Source organism: Balaenoptera physalus (genome assembly GCF_965194825.1).
Source record: "Balaenoptera physalus genome assembly, chromosome: 11".
Taxonomy (NCBI): Eukaryota; Metazoa; Chordata; class Mammalia; order Artiodactyla; family Balaenopteridae; genus Balaenoptera; species Balaenoptera physalus.
In genome coordinates, this window is record NC_138896.1 from 69,726,514 (window position 1) to 69,733,769 (window position 7,256).

At 49.5% G+C, this 7,256-nt stretch overlaps 1 pseudogene across 1 annotated transcript; it reads left to right on the forward strand.

Moving 5' to 3' along the window:
* Positions 1–656: 656 nt before the first annotated feature.
* Positions 657–7,256, forward strand: LOC309638723 (vomeronasal type-2 receptor 116-like; annotated as a pseudogene). The gene is made up of 2 exons: positions 657–966; positions 1,045–7,256. The product of its transcript is annotated as a vomeronasal type-2 receptor 116-like (transcript).

Consider the following 7,256-nt stretch of genomic DNA (forward strand, 5'->3'; position numbering starts at 1 on the left):
ATATATATGTGATCAAAATGTTAACTGCTAACATTTTGCCATGTTTGCTTCACTTATTACTGTTCTGCAAATGTTTTTGAGAATAAATTACAGATATATTGACATTTCACTCCTTAGGTTTCTCTGAAAACTTCTCTGAAAATATGACATTTTCCTATATAACTAGTACAAACTTATCACACCTAACAAAACCAACAGTCATTCCTTAAACTTATCTAATAATCAGTAAAAACGTGTTTCTCAAGAATAAATTACTCACCTAAAGTGGGGAAACATTGTAATCCGGGATATAACCTGAAGATATAATATTTATATCTCTAAGAATCTATAATAGTTTTCCTGTGAAAAGAAACAAAATAGCTCCCTTACACATAGGAAATGATAAGTGACAGAAATTTTCATTTTGTCCAAAAAACCTTTAGACAGCATCAATGGAAAATTGTAAATTTCACTGCTATTGTCTGAATGTGCATCAGGATGGACAATATGTCCAAAGTTCCCAAAGGGGACTCTTTTTCTTAGGAATTAGTAAGAGTCCCTGAACTGGAGACACTGCACATCTTTTCTCTTCTTGTCAGATACACACCAGTGTGTGAGGTGCCCAGACCATCAGTACTCAAACCCAAATCAAAACCACTGTCTCCCAAAGAAAGTGACTTCCCTACCTTATCAAGACCCACTGAGGATGGCTCTGGCCTGCACTGCTCTGTGCTTCTCTGTTCTCACAGCTGTGGTCCTTGGGGTCTCTGGGAAGCACAGAGACACTCCCATCATCAAGGCCAACAACCAACCCACAGCTACATCCTGCTCACCTCCTTCTTCCTGGGTTCCCTCTGTTTCTTACTCTCCATTGGCCTTCCCAACACAGGCATTTGCATACCTCAGCAAACAACATTTGCATTTGTGTTTACTGTGGCTATTTCCACTGTTTTGGGTAAAATCATTACTGTGGTTTTGGCTTTCAAAACAAAGGGAAAAGGATGAGGCAGTGGTTGATATCAGGCGCACCTGACTCTGTCCTTCCCATCTGTGCCTTGATCCAAGTCACTATCTAGAACCAGATTGGGACTCTCTCCTCCTTTCATTGAAATGAACACACACTCTGACCCTACACACATCACTGGTTGCATTAAGGGCTCTGTCACTGCCTTCTACTGTGTCCTGGGGTACATGGGATCCTTGACCCTGGGGAGCACTGCTGTGGCTTTCCGGGCCAGGAATCTACCTGACACCTTCAAAGAAGTCAAGTTCAAGCATGCTGGTGTTCTGCAGTGCCTGGGTCACATCCTTCTCTATCACAGCACCATGGTGGCCGTGGAGATCTTTTCCATCTCGGCCTCCAGGGCAAGACTACTAGGCTGAATATTTGCCCCCAAGTGCTACATTAGTCTTCTGCTGAGTCCTGATAAGAACATCTTGCAAGGGATAAGGACTAAAACAGGTCCTAGAGCCAATAAGCATTCCAAAGATTTAACTCATGGCTCTCAAATAGATGAGTAACAGACGCATGAAAATGAATCACCATTTTTATAGAGACAGCGAATCAAAGCCAAATTTATAATTTCTCTTTCTCAATTAACAAAGGTTTTTTTTCTATGTTCTCTAGTAATACCAGGGGCACAGCCATGCTCAGTCAACAGTTCCTGAAACTTCAAGGTCATCTTGGATATTCTGCTCACCAACATTAAATCTATTGTCTGTTTACATGTACAAGAACTTCATTTTACCCTCCCCTTCTTGAATGAATTTTCTAGCTTATGCACTGATAGTTGGTACAGTCTACCAGGTGGTCAACTATTTTAACTTGGTCCCCAAAACCATTAGGCAGCATCAACAGAAGTTCATGCTCATACTTAAATAAAATGATCTTTCGCATACTAATTTGGGGACTTATTCTGCTATCTCTTCTTCTAATATATTTAGTTTTATTTTTACCTTTTAACTATTCAGTTTATCTGGTGCTTGTTTTTGTGGTCTGTGGAGGAAGCTACACCATCCCTTTTTATGAGAGAGAACTGGAGGGCATGTGATTTGTTACCTGCCCTGAGTGAGTTGGGTCTACGTGACCAGAAGGGTCTAAAGTGAAAGGCTGAAGAGAGTTTGGGGCCAAAAGCCCCAACTCTGGGGAGGCCCTACATGATGACAGGGTACTTTATAAGTTGAAGATGTCACAAGCAAGGAGGGAATAGAATCTTAGCTTCCTGGGAGCCTGGGAATCCTATGGGGTCTGTGCCATCCAGGGGCCAGTTATAGGACACACAAGATTAGAGACACACAGAGGCTCATCAGAGGGAAGAATTTCCTGCACGTCAGAGCCACTCAGCATGAGAGATAGAGGTAGGAGAGATGGGATCTGCCCTGAGATCACACTGCCCACCATCTGGAGTGACAGGAACATGCAGGATGTGAGGGAGTTGGAGGGAGTCTCTGAATTAGCCCAGGGCAGGGAGGATGAAACCTCACCAGTTATATTAACAAAGAGAATTTAATATAAGAGCATTAACCAGTTATGTGTTTTTTATTGCTGCGAGAGCAAATTATCACAAATTTGGTCACTTAAAACAACACAAATGCATTCTCTTTCAGTTCTGTAGGTTAGAAATCCAACACGGCTCTCACCGGGCTGTGCTCCTTTCTGGAAGCTCTAGGAGAGAATCCATTTCTTTGCCTTTTCCAGTTTCTAGAGGCTCTCACATTCCCGTGCTCCACCCCTGCATCTCCCGGGCCATTCCTCGGTGGTCACATCTCCCTCTGATTCTCTTCTGTCTCCCTCCTCAACTTCTAAGGACCCACATAATTAGATTGAACCCACCCAGATAACCCAGGATCAGCTCCCCATCGCAAGGTCCTCAACTTAACCACATTTACAAAGTCCCTTCTGCCATGTAAGGTGACCTATTCTCAGCTTCCAGGGATTAGGTTGTGGACATCTTCGGAGGACAATTATTCTGCCTACCACACCCAGCAACTGAAGAACTAAAAAGGCAAAAAAAAGAATGCTCAAACAGTTATATAAAGCCGCTTCCTCTCCCTAGGGCTGGAGGAAGAAATGGGGGAGGCTAAAGATAACGAAAACATAGAAACTTGGAAGACGGGCCCTATGGGGAAGGAACCCAGAACTCTGAGAAGGGGGTGCCTCCCTCGGGCATCAAGAAAAGAACTGCTGTCCCTCACAAGGTGGAGGAACCTATGTTTCTGATGCAGAAGCTATCACTGTGTGCTGGATTTGTAACTCCAGTCAGAAGGTTGTCTTAACAGGGAAAAAAGCCACACTCCACGGGGCTGTGGCCCTATATGCTCCAGATGAGATCTCTGGCCGCTCCTCTCCAGGCAAGGATAGTGCTTTAGGCTGTCCTTTTTAGGTTACAAAGGTGCCGTTTCAGCCAACATTGGCCCTACCACGTGCTTGAAACTAACCTGTGTTGTTTCATTTGGTGGACATTCCACACACCCAGGTAGCTGACCCTGCTGAATAATGCCTTGTGGAAATAGAGGTTTTAGGATGAGAACTACTTCTCCTTACTGTGAGGGATGCTGCCATTGGGGAAAGGCCACAGTTAGGACAGTGACATTGGGACTGGTGCCCAATAGGTGCCCTCCAGGCTCCCCGGCCCAGCCACGTGGTGGCAGTAAAGCAGTTTAGAAGACAAGGGTGGACGGGGAAGGAGATCACCACACACCAACTAAAGAGCTGTGGACGCAGAAGTGCTTAAAGAAAGCAACCAGCAGGCTGTACAGACTGCCTCCCGCTCAGGCCAATTTGTCCTAAAGAGCCTTTCCAATGACAGTGTGGGGGACTGAGATATGCAACCTGAAGCCTGGGGCAGAAGGAAGTTGACACGCAGCAAAGGCGACCCCTGGTGTTTTGAGTGGCAGTTGCCTGACAGTCACGGCTCAGCATACCCCATGTGAGGGCCAATTAACTTGGCTTCTAACTGGGCATAGGTGGACAATGAGAGACCAGCTCCCCTGTGTTGCTCCTCCCCGGCACATCTGTTATGGGATAAAGTGGGCCCTGCACAGCAAGCACCTGTTATTAAATGAAACTGGTACATCCAAGAAAGGAGTAAACCAGCCATCAATGGACTCTCTCACCTGCGTGAATGGGTGACCCTCAGACATGGGGTCTTCAGTACACCAAGGTCCCAGAGGATGCCTGGGCCCGATGCACAGTCAGACCAGTTATATTAAACAGTCCACTGTGGCTGGGCAGCCACAGGAAAAAGCCAAAGCATGCAGAAAGGAAAAAACTCTGCCCGTGGACAGAGATGCAGACTGGTGCTTGTCCTGGAAGACACCTCCTGAACACATCTTGTTACATTTTCACCAACTTGCAGCCAGGAGCCAATGGACATCAGTGTAGCACCTGACAACCGAACAACCTGGATCGAATCCCAGCCCCTTAGGGACAAACACTGTGGCAGCAGACTGCACTCTGTCCATGACCCATGGAAAAGGATGCTTTGGCAATGAACATCAGTGGAACTGACATGCTGACCAATTTTGCATCACACAGGTAAAGACCACAGCCACCTGGATACATCATCACAAAGGGCATGGCAATCAAGCCATAGATCAAAGCCTGGCAATGCCAGCACCTGAGGCCAAGGAGGCCTGACTAATGTGCCTGACTGGCAGCTCCACCAGCAAGTGACAAAGAGAACTCTGGGGTGCACGGTCCAGTGCACTAGACCCGGCCAGTCCTGGCAAATAGACTCTAGAAATCCTTTACCCTTGTCCCAGGGGTACCACTGGGTGTTGACTACAGTGATAACCTTTCTGGGTACAATACAACAATTCCCACTTGCAGAGCAAACGCAGGCCATACCATTTGAGAACTCCTAAATGTGCTGCTACATATTTGAACTCCCTGAACACATCTAGTCAGACAGTGATGCCAGCCTCATGGTCACGAGTGCCAACAGCAGACAACTATCTGGCACTCATGGGACCTTTCATGTAATGCGCCTTCTCCCGCTTCCCTTTTCCCCTCCTGTGCCCACCTTCAGCTCTGCTCTGCCACCCACAGGTCCCGTAGTCTGGTTTCCTGAAGGCAGTAGTGATGGTCTGGGACGAGGTTGCCAAAACATTCTGAGATGACAAGCCTGGGGCTTCCCTTACCTCATGCCTATGCTTGCTGGATCAGGCAATTGTGGACATTGCTGATAATGAGCATGAGTATGAGATGACAACTCCTAAGGTGGTCCTGACAACATGGCCACCACGTTCTGGGATGCCACATAGGAATCTCCCAGGGATGAATCCAGCCAGAGTAAGAAATGGCAAGGACTTCTAAAAGGGTAAAGTCCCTGTGCTGCAGGGACAGGTCATACATATACTGACCGTGCAGCCGTGAAAGGACAGCTGCTCCGCTGGTGGGGAAGGAGCACCTCGGACTCCCGAAGGTCAGAGACATTGGGAAGGGGGGCGTTAGCGACTTGGCTCTCACCTGCAGGACACCTGGACCAGCCTGTCGTCTCAGAATGCTTTGGCAACCTCGTCCCAGACGATCACCACTGCCTTCGATCTAAGTCCTGGACACCCACTCCCGGGACACTCTGAACTGAGGACTATTGACTCGGGAGGCAGGATGGCCTCCACCAAAATGACAAAATAAGATTAATTTTCTAGTTGCTGATATGATCTTCCTTAGCGTCATCTTATTACTGCTGGTGCCCTGTGGTCTCCCTCTACTGTCAGAACAGAACAAGAACAAAACCAAACTTCTCTTGTGTGCTTCCTCCAGACCACAGCTAGTGCTCTAAACTGAACTGATTGCTGGATCTGTCACCCCCAACCTGGTCCTGCTGATGGGACCACCTCCCCCTCTCCTGGTCTCTTGCCAGCCCCCCTTGGATCTGAGGGGGCAGGCCTCATCCAGGGGTACATGCAGAGGTAGCTTTGGGAAAGACTTGCCCATCTCGAGGCACCTCCTGTGCATGTGGGGAGAGGGGAGGTGGCCCCGACTCCTGGGCTCCAGCTCACCCCCCAGGTGGAGCTTGGGCTCTGGTGTGAGGCTGTCTGGGTTCAGTTCCCATCCTGACCTAGCCGCTCAGTCCTGTGTTTCTCCAGGAGCAGAACATATGTTCCTCCGCTCCAGGTCTCCTCCTCCTTCCTAGATGGCAGAACAATAGTGCCTAGCAGCAACCTTCCTTACACACAGCGCAGAGGACCCAGTTAGGGGAAGGACTTGGCCGAGGTCATGGACAGGTCAAGGCCTTGGCAGCCTGGTCCCCATCCCTGGTTCTTGCTCACAGTGAGATAAAAGCCAGAGCTCACTTCTGCACAACTCTTGACCAAGCCAACCAGGAAAGCCCTGACCTGCACTAGGACCCTGAGCTGACCTGAACCTGACCTTGACTCTCACTCTCACTTCAATCCTAACCCCTAACCCTAACCTGACACTGACCCTGACTCTGACCTTGACACTAACCCTGAACTTATCCCTTCCCCAGTGCCCACAGGAGGGCAGTCCCTGCCATTCGCTGACCCCACAGTAAGAAGCCACCCCTCTGGGAGCCCCAACAGCTGAGGCCATGTGGCCCTCACTCAGGTCCCTGCTCGGGTTACACAGCATTGCTCTGACTGTTCTCTCACCCCCCACCTCAACTCCTTCCAGCCTTCTCTGGGGCTGCAGTGGGCAAGGGGCTGCCCAGACTGTGCACTAGCTCCCAGCACCCTCAGGGGTGGTCTGAATAAACAGAGACTTGGTCAGAACTCGGATCCGGTTCCCCCTTCTCTCGGCCAAGCAAGTACAGTGAGCTGTGTGCCTGGTGAACTGGGGGGAAGCAGGCACCCACCAGTCACACACCAGTAACGTGATGAGGCCGGGGAAGGGGCCCTGGAGAAGGGCTGGGGAGCGGGGAGACTCCTGCCCTGGGACACGGGGCTTCATGAGAGCTGGGCCTGCGAGGATGGAGCAGCCTGGGACCCAGTGGGACTGGAGGAGGACATTTCTAGGGGACAGAACAAGGAGGGGCAGGAGCTGGAGAGCAGGAGGTGGCAGCTGATAGGTTTGACTGTTGAAGGAAAGTAAAGGGTGGGGGGGAAGCAGGGGTTGAGAGGTTGCATGAGAGACTGCATGCAGGACCAGGGCTGCACTGGGGGAGAAAAGTGGGCGGTTGGGGCGTGTGACTCGGACACATCTGCTCACTGAGAGGCCATTTAATAACTCTCAGGTGTCTCTGTCTTTCTCAGCCCCAAGTCCAGGCCCTTGAGGGCAGGGCCAGTGTGGCTTTTTGTAGCCTGTCAGAATG